Here is a 12,601-nt window from a genome sequence, read left to right as displayed (position 1 = left end):
GAACATCTCTAATTTTCATACCAAGTGCTATCTTGTATGCTATAAAACTTGCATATCTAAAACTTGATAGCTTGAATATTCTAAGCATGATTCAACACTTGCTATATTTTCTAGCAAAATTGCATGATGATAAAACTTGATATTATGTTTTTCATGCAATGAGTTGAACCAATATCACAAACACTTGATTGTGATACTTCTCCTTTTTGTTGATGACAAAGGGGGAGAAGTATGTTGATGAAAGTATGTTGATGACATGACATGTGATGCATAAGTTTATGCATATGTTCATGTTGACGTGTTGCAAGTATTCATGATGGATATTGCAATGACTTGAATTCAGTTTGAATTCAAGGTTCTATCGAGATGGCATATTGATAGGGGGAGTTTGTTTAAACTCTGGGAGTTAAGTTTAACTCCGTCATCAAGTGGTTGTCATCATCAAAAAGGGGGAGATTATTGAATCTCGTATTTTGATGATGAAACTACTTGATATATGTTTATGATTTAATCTGCGTTTTGAGTGACGCAGGGTGCTTCGATCAGGATGAGACAATTAAAGCAGGAACATCATGTTGTGCCGGAGGAACATGTCAGAAGATTGGACGTCGGGCCGGTGGATCGGTCGACGTATCGACAGAAGGCTTCGGGCCGTGGACTCGGGCATCGGGCCAAGAAGAGCGGGTATTGTGCCAAGGATATCAGAGTTGCGGAGTCAACTGGCCGATTAGGCAATAGGCTGCAGGAAAGGACGATGCGCCGAAGAATCGGACGAAGCGTCGAGGGACCAATGACATGCCGGACAACTTGGTTAATTGCTTAGGATTAATTGTCTTGATCAAAGTTTTGCTTTAATTGTGCAGGATTAGCTATGATAACGATGAAGACATAAAGCGAAACAAAGTGTCGGAGTTAAGCGCGAAGGATTTGTTGCAAGTTCGAGAGTTCGACGGAAGTCCGAAGGTTCGTCGGGAATGCTACCGGATCTAGCCGAGAATGAGTTGGGAGCTTGCCGAAGAGTTTTTCGGAAGCTCGCTGGAAGGTTCGTTGGGAGTTCGCGGAGCTCGCCGAGAAAGATCGGAGCTTGCCGAAGAAGCTCGTTGGAACTCGCTAAGAACAAATTGCAAAGTCCAGGAGTTTGCCGGAAGTCCGCAGGAGCATCACCGAGGGTTCATCGGATGATCGACGGAAGTTTGCCGAAAACTCGCCGGAAGAAGCGATTGACGCACCGAAGCAAAGCTGCAGAAATTGTCTTAGATTTAATCATAGTTAGCACGTTGATTAGTTGGAAAATGGGAGGTGATCCCATTGGCTTAATCTTGGGGCAATTGGGCCCCTGAAAGACTGAAATTGGGCCGAATGGAACTAACCATTCGGACCCTGATTGCACCAGGAGGTGCAACCGCCCAGGCCAAGAGGTGGCACCGCCTAGGCTAAGCCTCCCAGCGAGACTGGGCGGTGCAACCTCCCCAGCCAGGAGGTGGCACCGCCTGAGCTCAGTCTTCGAGCTAGACTAGGCGATGCAACCTCCCTGACAGAGAGGTGGCACCGCCTGAGCTCGGTCTTCGAGCTCTGGCAGAGAGGTGCAACCGCCTCAATCAAGAGGTGGCACCGCCTGGGCTCAGTCTTCGAGCTCTGCCAGGCGGTGCAACCTCTCCAGTCAGGAGGTGCAACCGCCTGATCCCGGAATTCCGGGATTTGATCGTTTTGAGCTCCAAATTTGAATTGGGTTGGGGCCTATAAATACCCCACCCATTCAGCACTGAAAAGATACAGACCTACATCGAAATCTTGATCTTTTCTGTGATTCTAAGAGCTCAAAAGTGTTGTAAAGCCTTTAAGTCTCCTCCTTCTGTTCTTCAAGTTTCCAGTTGTAAAGTAAGGAGAGAAAGGTCTGTAAAGGTTGTCTCCTGAGCCTGTCAAAAGGAGAGAAACTGTAAAAGGGCAGTTGGCCTTCGCCTATTGAAGGAAGGCCTCTAGTTGACGTCGGTGACCTCGTCGGTGGAGGAAGCCAAAAGTGGAGTAGGTCAAGACTGACCGAACCACTCTAAATCTCTGGTTTGCGTTTATTTTGAGCACTTTATCATTACTGCAAACCTCCTCCATAACTACTACTCTCTGCGCTTTTACGAACAAGTTTCTAAGTGCTGTTCCTTCCAAATCTGCATTCAGACGTAAATCGGTGTTTTCGTACATTACAGTTTACGTTTACGTTTTGATTCTGCAAAACTGTCTTCTGCGTCTTCACGAACAAGTTTCTAAGTGCTGATCTTTCCGAATCTGTTTTCAGACGTAAACCAGTGTTTTCGTACGATATTTACATTGTAGTTTACGTTTACGCCTTGATTCTGCAAAACTGTCTTCTGCGCTTTTACGAACGAGTTTCTAAGTTCAGATCCCTTTGAAACTGCGTCTAGACGTAAAATTGCGTTTAGACGTAAAACTGTCCAAACTGTGTTTAGACGTTTTAGACGTAAACTACGTTTAGACGTAAATCTGCGTTTAGACCAAAATCTACGTTTAGACGTAAAACTACGTTTAGACGCAAACTACGTTTAAACGTAAAACTACGATTTAGACGTAAACTGAGTTCAGACGTAAATCTGCGTTTAGATATAAATCTGCGTTTAGACGTAAATCTGCGTTTAGACGTAAAACTGCGTTTAGACGCAAACTACATTTAGACGTAAATTGTGTTTAGACGCAAATTGCGTTTAGACGTAAACTGCACTTAGACGCAAACTGGGTTTAGACGTAAATTGCGTTTAGAAGTAAAACTGTGCTTAATCTTAAGTAATCTTAAGATCGGCTTTTACATCGAAATCGTTTTTATCGAACGAACGCAGCTTTCATTTTTAAATCGCAGAAAGGTTTCCGCTGCACTAATTCACCCCCCCCCCTCTTAGTGCTCTCGATCCTAACAGAAACTATTTGATATATGTTTATGATTTAATCTGCGTTTTGAGTGACGCAGGATGCTTCGATCTGGATGAGACAATTAAAGCAGGAAAATCATATTGTGCCGGAGGAACATGTCAGAAGATTGGACGTCAGGCCGGTGGATCGGTCGACGTATCGACAGAAGGCTTCGGGTTGTGGACTCCGGCATCGGGCCAAGAAGAGCGGGTATTGTGCCAAGGATATCGGAGTTGCGGAGTCAACAGGCCGATTGGGCAATAGGCTACAGGAAAGGACGATGCGCCGAAGAATCGGACGAAGCGTCGAGGGACCAATGACATGCCGGACAACTTGGTTAATTTCTTAGGATTAATTGTCTCGATCGAAGTTTTTGTTTTGAGTGTGCAGGATTAACTACGATGAAAGTAAGACATGCAGCAGGAGTTACGCCGGAGTCATGACAATGATCACGTTGGGAGTTCGAGAGCTCGACTGAAGTTCGGACAGTCGTCGGAAGTTCTACGGGAACAAATCCGAGAAGTCCAGAAGCTTGCCAAAGGAGCTCGTCGGAACTTGCCAAGTGGATCGTCGCAGTCCAGGAGTTTGCCGAAAGTCCGCATGAGCATCACCGAGGGTTCATCGGATGATCGACGGAAGTTCGCCGGAAACTCGCCGGAAGAAGCGAGTGATGCACCGAAGCAAGCTGCAGAATATGTCTTAGGAAATAATCGTAGTTAGCACTTTGATTAAGTTAGAAATGGGAGGTGATCCCATTAGCTTAATCCTGGGGCAATTGAGCCCCTAAAGAACTCAAATTGGGTCGAATGGTTCAGCCCATTCGGACCCAGGTTGCTGTGGGAGGTGCAACCGCCTAGGCAGGGAGGTAGCACCGCCCAGGCTATGTCTCCCAGCGAGACTGGGCGGTGCAACCGCCCCAGCCAAGAGGTGCAACCGCCCAGGGCTTAGTCTCCGAGCGAGACTGGGCGGTGCAACCTCCTCTGTCAGGAGGTAGCACCGCCAGAGCTCAAGTTTCGAGCTCTGCCAGGCGGTGCAACCTCTCCAGTCAGGTGGTGCAACCGCCTGAGCTCGGTCTTCGAGCTCTGGCAGAGAGGTGCAACCGCCCCTAACAGAGGTAGCACCGCCCAGAGGCTCAGTCTTCGAGCTCTGCCAGGCGGTGCAACCTCTCCAGTCAGGAGGTGCAACCGCCTGATCCCGGAATTCCGGGATTTGATCGTTTTGAGCTCCAAATTTGAACTGGGTTGGGGCCTATAAATACCCCACCCATTCAGCACTGAAAAGATACAGACCTACACCGAATTCTTGATCTTTTATGTGATTCTAAGAGCTCAAATTTGTATAAAGTCCAAAAGTTCTCTTTCTGTTCTTCAAGTCTTGAGTTGTAAAGAGAAGAGAGAAAGGTTCTGTAAGGGTTGTCTCCTGAGCCCGTCAAAAGGAGTGAAACTGTAAAAGAGCAGTTGGCCTTCGCCTATTGAAGGAAGGCCTCTAGTTGAAGTCGGTAACCTCGTCGGTGGAGGAAGCCAAAAGTGGAGTAGATCAAGACTGACCGAACCACTCTAAATCTCCGGTTTGCGTTTATTTTGAGCACTTTATCGTTACTGCAAACCTCCTATATAGCTACTACTCTCTGCGCTCTTACGAACAAGTTTCTAAGTTCTGATCTTTCTGAATCTGCATTCAGACGTAAATCGGTGTTTTCGTACGATCTTTACTTTGCAGTTTACATTTACGTTTTGATTCTATTTATAACTGCAAACTGTCTTCTGCGCTTTTACGAACGAGTTTCTTTACAGTTTACGTTTACGTTTTGACTCCATTTATAACCACGCTTAGACGCAATCTGCGCTTAGACGCAAACTGCGCTCAGACGCAAACTGCGCTTAGACGCAATCTAAGCTTAGACGCAAACTGCGCTTAGACGCAATCTAAGCTTAGACGCAAACTGCGCTTAGATGCAAACTGCGCTTAGACGCAATCTGCATTTAGACGCAAACTGCATTTAGACGCAAACTGCATTTAGATGCAAACTGCGCTTAGACGCAAACTGCATTTAGACGCAAACTGTGTTTAGACGTAAACTGCACTTAATCATAAGTAATCTTAGAATCGGCTTTTGCATCGAAACAGTTCTTATCGAACAAACGCAGCTTTCGTTTTTAATCGCTGAAAGATTTCCGCTGCACTAATTCACCCCCCCCCCTCTTAGTGCTCTCGATCTTAATAGGATCTGCATCCAATAACCCAAGCCTTTTAGATTAGTGAATCTTTATCCAATAATCTCTCATGGGCTCTTATTGGATCTCATCCATGGGATCCAATAATTCAGGGGCTTATTGGATATCCAATAAGACAAGGGCTCCGTCGGATATCTCATATCTGAACCTCTACTCATCGCAATGCCTACCATATGTGTGTGATCCTCTAGGCCCAATATCGAGCTGGCTGTGAGTCATACCTGTCAGAACTCCTTCTGACTCAGTAAATTATTATCTCTGTAATAATTCACTCGACTCATCGACTATGGACGTACTAGGTAACTTCACCGTAGTCCCTAAATGATACAGGGGAATCCAATCCATTGGATCTGTCTGTCCTCAGTTACCGTGTACCTATAGTCCCTCATCCATCTAATATCCCAGAGACCGTATATCGAGCATGGTGCTGTCAGACCCATATGGTTTCTACTCGAGTCTCGCTCTAATCGGATTCTCCCGGAGAACTCTTTCTCTCTCAACCCGAATGACCCTGGCCAGGGATTTGTCTGAGCAAGAACACATGAGATATTCCTCTCATGACGTTGAGAGTGGATGATCCTCTATCGACACTCAATAGCCCTCGTAAGGTCGACTACCACTTTATTAGGACCCTTTTTCTAAGCTTTTGAATAATGTTTATTGAGTCTATTTGGTTTAGTTAGAGTCAAATAGAGGTTTACTTAATATTTATTTATTATTAGAGTTCAAGTCCTGATGGACTCTGGGTGGAACTCTATAAATAGGGATGTAACTAATTCTTTTCAATTATCTATGAAAAACACTATTCTATCTTTTGACAAACCCTAGGAGGTCGATCCCTTCGAAGTGATCATCCCTTTCTCTTCTTCTTTTTTAACGATAAGACTTTAGTGTCTTATCACACTCCCAATGACCAGTTGTACTAGATCTGGGACAGCCAAACCTATAAGTCTGGTATCAAAGAGTGGAGCACTCATACAGGATATCTTTTGTGTCTTAAGTCTAAGGACCAGATATACCACTAGGACTACGGAATCGTTGTCTGACAATAAGGCATCATCAACCATCCAGCATTCCATAAGCGGATCAATCAGTGAACTCATTCTCCAATGAGCACCTGTACTGTATCCCCAGTGTCCCTACACGAGTAGCTATGAGACCCGTTGCATCCATCATATGGACGGGTATACAGTACACCAGTCTGTCCGGTTATCACGATGTCCCTCTCAAGTAACCTATGACTGGGATTATTTAGGATATGTGTTTAAAGGTGAATCGATCTCATTTTCGTGATCTCATCACGATCCGATTCCCATTGCACAAATCCAAGGACATCACAATATATATATGCATATATGCAATAGTTATAAAGTGGTATATGCAAAAATATAATAAGCAAAAAGATTCTATATCAAGTCACGCGTGCCATCACTCATGTGATTGGCTTGTTGGGCACCTATGACTAGCAATCTCCCACTTGACCTAAAGCCAATCACCTATGTGTCTGATCCCCATCAGACCCCTATGATGCTCAAAGACAATATGAGACAACGGCTTTGTCAGTGGATCTGCAATGTTATCTTCGGATGGAACTCTTTCCACTACTATATCTCCTCGGGTTATGATCTCTCTGATAAGGTGGAACCTCCTCAAAACATGCTTAGATTTCTGATGAGACTTAGGTTCCTTCGCTTGAGCAATCGCCCCATTGTTGTTGCAATATAAGGAGATCGACTCCTCGCTACCCGGCACGACTCCCAAATTTGTAATGAACTTCTTCAACCAAACTCCCTCCTTTGCTGCATCTGATGCAGCAAATGTACTCCGCCTCTGTGGTCGAGTCAATAGTAGTATCTTGCTTGGAACTCTTCCAGCACATTGCTCCTTCATTAAAGGTATACACATACCCTGAATTCGACTTGCTATCATCAACATAAAACTGAAAACTTGAGTCTGTGTAGCCTTTAACCTTAAGGCTACTACCTTCATATACTAGTAAAAGATCCTTAGTCCTTCTCAAGTACTTAAGGATATACTTTACTGCTTTCTAGTGCTCCAAGCCTGGATCCGCCTGATACTTGCTCATGACACTCAGAGTATGCGTTATATCAGGCATAGTACATAGCATGACATACATGATAGACTCTATTGCTGATGCATAAGGTATCATATCCATGTTCGCCCTTTCTTTTGGAGTCTTTGGGGACATACTCGTAGAAAGTGATATCCCATGTCTCATCGGTATGAGACCTCTCTTGGAATTTTTCATGCCAAGCCTTTTGACAATGGTTTCTATGTACCTGGACTGGGATAAGCCAAGCATCCTCTTGGATCTATCTCTATAGATTCTAATCCCCAAGATATAGGATGCTTCCCCTAAGTCCTTCATGGAGAAGTGTCTAGATAACCAAGCCTTTACTATGGATAGCCTTTACTCTGTTTAGAAGGTAAGCTGTGGTTTCTAGGGCATATCCCCAAAATGAGATGGGTAGGTCAGCGAAACTCATCATGGACCGTACCATATCTAATAACGTATGATTTCTCCTTTCAGAGACACCATTGAACTGAGGTGTATAAGGAGGTGTCCATTGGGATAATATCCCATGGTCCTTGAGGAACTGAGTAAACTCTGTACTTAAGTACTCACCTCCTCGATCTGATCGAAGAGTTTTGATACTCTTTCCAGTCTAGTTCTCTACCTCATTCTTATACTCTCTAAATTTCTCAAAGGCCTCGGACTTGTACTTCATTAAGTACAAATATCCATACCTTAAGAAATCATCAGTAAATGTAATGAAGTAGGAGTAACCTCCAATGGCATGAGTTGACATGGGTCAACATACATCACTATGTATGAGTTCCAACAACTCAGTGGCTCTCTCTCCAGTTCCACTAAATGGAGAGTTGGTCAGTTTTCCACGAATGCAAGGCTCACAAGTTGCATATGACACATAGTCGAATGGATCTAGATATCCATCATTTAGTAACTTTTGAATCATTCTTTCATGGATGTGACCTAACCTACAATGCCACAGGTATGCACTGTTCAACTCATCTTGTTTCCTTTTGGACACATTTACATTCATGATATGTGGAGTAGTGTCTAACATAAATAAACCATTATGCAATATTCCTTTCGTGATGATCTTATCATCTAATAATTTCGAACAACCATTGTTCTCAAAAACAAATGGAGATAATGTTTTTGATAATAGAAGGAACAAAATAACATGCATCTAATGCAATAAAAGCTCCACTAGGCAGATGTAGGGCGACCTCGCCAACAGCTACTACAGCAACTTTTGCTCCATTACCCATCTTGAGGTCCATCTTGCTCTCTCTAGTCTCCTAGGCCTTGCCAGAACCTGCAACGAATTGCATATATGATAAGCACTACTGGTATCCAATACCCATGTGTTATCATAAGAGTCTGACAAATGGAGACTGATTATGAATGTACCTGAAGCTTCATCAAGCTTTTGTTTCACCCTTTCTACAAGGTACTCTTTGCAGTTTCTCTTCCAGTGCCCATCTTTACCATAGTGGAAGCACTGGTCTTTGTCCTTTGCTGGGTCTTTCTTAGCAACCTTTGCTTTACCTGGTTTGCCCTTGCCCTTTCCCTTCTTAAGGGACCTTTCTGCTTTCCTTTTCTTTTTGGTCTCACTAGTGTAGAGAACTGGCTTCTCTTTCTTAATTGTACTCTTTGCCTCCCTCAACATATTGAGGAGCTCTGGGAGAGTCACCTCAAGCTTGTTCATATTAAAATTCATTACGAACTGTGAAAAGGAATCTGGTAGGGACTGAAGCACAATGTCCACACACAAGTTATCCTCTAGGACCATTCCTAGACCTGTGAGTTTCTCTATCCACTCAATCATCTTTAGGACATGGTTCTGAACCGGTGTCCCCTCAGTCATCCTAGCGCGGTAGAGGCTCTTGGATATCTCATATCGCTGAGTCCTTCCCTGTTCCTCAAATAATTTGTGAACATGTAGGAGAATGGATCTGGCATCCATCTTTTCATGTTGTCTCTGTAACTCAGGAGTCATAGAGCCCAACATATAGCACTGAGCATGAGTGGAATCATCAATGTACTTCATGTAGCGAGCGATCTCATCCTCATTTGCCCCTTCTTCGGGCGTAGGCATCACTGTATCAAGGACGTACACGATTTTCTCCGCTGTGAGAATAATTCTCAAGTTACGGAGCCAATCCGTATAATTTGGACCAGTGAGGTGATTGACATCAAGTATGCCACGTAACGGATTTGAAAGCGACATTTTCTGAAAATAAAGATGCAGCATAAATGAATAACATGCAGATTTTGCAAGAAATAAACTATCAAGATATAGACTTCTATCTTAATATGCTCCCACTATTTTACTAACGAGTCATGTGACACCCTCAGCACGTGAAACGAAAGTCTCCAGCAGACTTCTAGTGGGGATCAGGATCCAATCAGCGTCTTAGTGTAACCTCGAGGGACTCGACCAATCACACTAAGCCTAAAAGGTAGGCAACTCTTGCCGATCACAACTCCTTGTGATTCCCGTCCTGTTTAGCCTCTGAATCACCATGGCCTCGAGGGACTCGACCAACCATGATGCTCGGTTAAGTCAACACTTTCGTTACAAGATGAGTCTGATTTGATGATATACCCTCGAGGGACTCGACCAAGCATACTATGCCCTCAGGTCACTGGTGACATCTCTATGTCGTAAGCAAGATAGCGAATCGCGATATAGGTGAGTCTCGAGGGACTCGACCAACTCAACCTACACTGGGAATCGGTTCCTACTTATAACGATGGAAGGCCACGTGGGTCAATCTAATTGCCACACGTTTACTGACTTAATATTATCGAGAGATGTTTCTATGATTTGGTCTCCTAATATGACATGTCACACATATACATATTTAATATATATCTACATCGCATGCAAATATATATACATATCTAGTATGTGTATAAGCAATCACACCAGATGATCATGGACCACAACCTAATATTGTTAGGCTCGAGCCAGTAGGCCTAATCACTCACATCAAGATCTATGTGTGCAACGGTGCATCTCCATGCCCTGTGATCGTCCATCTCGTCCTCGTCGGTTCCGTCGACATTTTGATACATCGCGATCATCCGTCTCGTGGGTCCCGCTATCGCATCCACGCTCCCGCTGCGCCTCCTCATGTGATTACAACTTAATCATAGGCACACAGGCCCGACAATAAACGATAAATATAATGGAGGCTCGCAGACCTCAATAATAATAATCACAAGTACACACATCACACGGTCCATGATCATCCGTCCACATATCATACATCACATGTATAAATAATCATCATCATGTAGGACTACTAGATAATAATAAAAATAATAATCAACTAAACCTTTTAATTAATTAATATTTTCTGAAATCAGGGACATGTAGAGAATTTCTCAATTCCTAAGAGTATTTTCGTAATTTGGATAAAAGGCAGAAATTGGAATTTCTCAAATTCATAGGGGCAAAACTGTCCTTTTTTCCAAAACCCTAATTCCCTCTTACTACTGCTGCCGCTGCCACCCTACTGGCGGCGGCCTGTACGGCGGGGCGAGGGCGCTGCCCTCGCCTGTAGGTGGCACGCCCGCTGGCGGCGCTGCCGCTGCAGGTGGGCGCCCCTCGCGGGCGGTTCTGCCGGTGGGGCAACGCCCGCAGGCGGTGCTGTCCCACCGAGCGGCCGCCCCTGTGGGGGGGTTTCGCCCGCAAGAGTAGCGGCGGCAGGCGCTGCTGCCCAACGGCGGCAGGCGCCGCTGCCCAGCGGCGGCAAGAGAAGCGGTCGCAGGCGCCTCTGCCCACGAGCTGCCAGCCCCGCCGGACGCAAGCCTGCTGCAAGCAGGCTGCCGGCCGGCTGCTGCAGACGCAGCCCCTATGCTGCCCGCCTTCGGCTGCGTTGCACGCACGTAGATCGAGGGCAGCAACTATTGTTGCCCTTCCTTGTTTTTGCGTCAACGATTGTGACATCAAAATTCTTCCTAAACACAACACATACAGTTCAAAACCAATCATTCGCACGAACAACCTGGCTTTGATACCACTATTGGGAAATCTTGGGGGCGACATCATATGCGCAACGGAAGAACAAGAAAATCAAAATCCCCGATTCCCAAAGAGATGTTCGTCATCGTGCGAAGATTGGTACGCAAAATCCACGAAACTTAAAACTGCGTATAGAGTAGATTGTGTTACCTAGGGAGATCGTATATCCCTGTTTCCTTGCAGATCCTTAGGAAAGGGTGAAGGAGGTCAAGCATCCTCCTCTCTAGCGGTGATCCACACAGCAGGGTTGCGACGACGCTCCTCAAAACTCCAGGCCTACTCTGTGGTGGAGAGGGAGAGGAGAATAGGAAATGCAAGTAAAGGCTCTAGCCCATGAGGCTCTGAATCCCTCCTATTTATAGAGGTCCCCTGTCAAACCCTAATGGGTCCTCCCCTAGTGGGTATTGGATCTGCATCCAATAAGACAAGGGATCCGTCTGATATCTCATATCCGAACCTCTACTCATCACAATGCCTACCATATGTGTGTGACCCTCTAGGCCCAATATCGAGTTGGCCATGAGTCATACCTGTCAGAACTCCTTCTAACTCAGTGAATTATTATCTCTGTAATAATTCACTCGACTCATCGACTACGGACGTACTAGGCCACTACGCCGTAGTCCCCAGATGATACAGGGGAATCCAATCCATTGGACCTGTCTGTCCTCAGTTACCGTGTACCTATAGTCCCTCATCCATCTAATATCCCAGAGACCGTATATCGAGCATAGTGTTGTCAGACCCATACGGTTTCTACTCGAGTCTCGCTCTAATCGGATTCTCCCAGAGAACTCTTTCTCTCTCAACCCGAATGACCCTGGCCAGGGATTTGTCTGAGCAAGAACACATGGGATATTCCTCTCATGACGCCGAGAGTGGATGATCCTCTATCGACACTCAATAGCCCTTGTAAGATTGACTACCACTCCCAATGACCAACTGTACTAGTTCTGGGACAGTCAAACCTATAAGTCCGGTATCAAAAAGTTGAGCACTCATATAGGACATCCTTGGTGTCTCAAGTCTAAGGACCAGATATACCACTAGGACTACGGAATCGCTGTTTGACAATAAGGCATCATCAACCATCCAGCATTCTGTAAGCGGATCAATCAGTAAACTCATTCTCCAATGAGCACTTGTACTGTATCCCTAGTGTCCCTACACGAGCAGCTATGAGACCAGCTGCATCCAATATATGGACGGGTATATAGCACACCAGTCTGTCCGGTTATCACGATGTCCCTCTCGAGTAACCTATGACCAGGATTATTTAGGATATATGTTTTAAAGGTGAATTGATCTCATTATCGTGATCTCATCACGATTCGATTCCTATTGCATAAATACAAGGACATCACAATA

At 45.0% G+C, this 12,601-nt stretch overlaps 1 long non-coding RNA gene across 1 annotated transcript; it reads left to right on the top strand.

Annotated features, from left to right (window-relative positions):
* Positions 1-3,702: 3,702 nt before the first annotated feature.
* On the top strand, positions 3,703-4,189 carry LOC135613809 (uncharacterized). Its single transcript, XR_010487383.1, has 2 exons — positions 3,703-3,759; positions 4,095-4,189. It is a non-coding gene; the product is annotated as an uncharacterized LOC135613809 (long non-coding RNA).
* The last annotated feature ends 8,412 nt before the right edge of the window (positions 4,190-12,601 follow it).

This window comes from Musa acuminata, chromosome BXJ2-6 (assembly GCF_036884655.1).
Source record: "Musa acuminata AAA Group cultivar baxijiao chromosome BXJ2-6, Cavendish_Baxijiao_AAA, whole genome shotgun sequence".
NCBI lineage: Eukaryota > Viridiplantae > Streptophyta > Magnoliopsida > Zingiberales > Musaceae > Musa > Musa acuminata.
The sequence above is the reverse complement of the archived record's forward strand: the minus strand, read 5'-3'. Positions and strand labels throughout refer to the sequence as shown.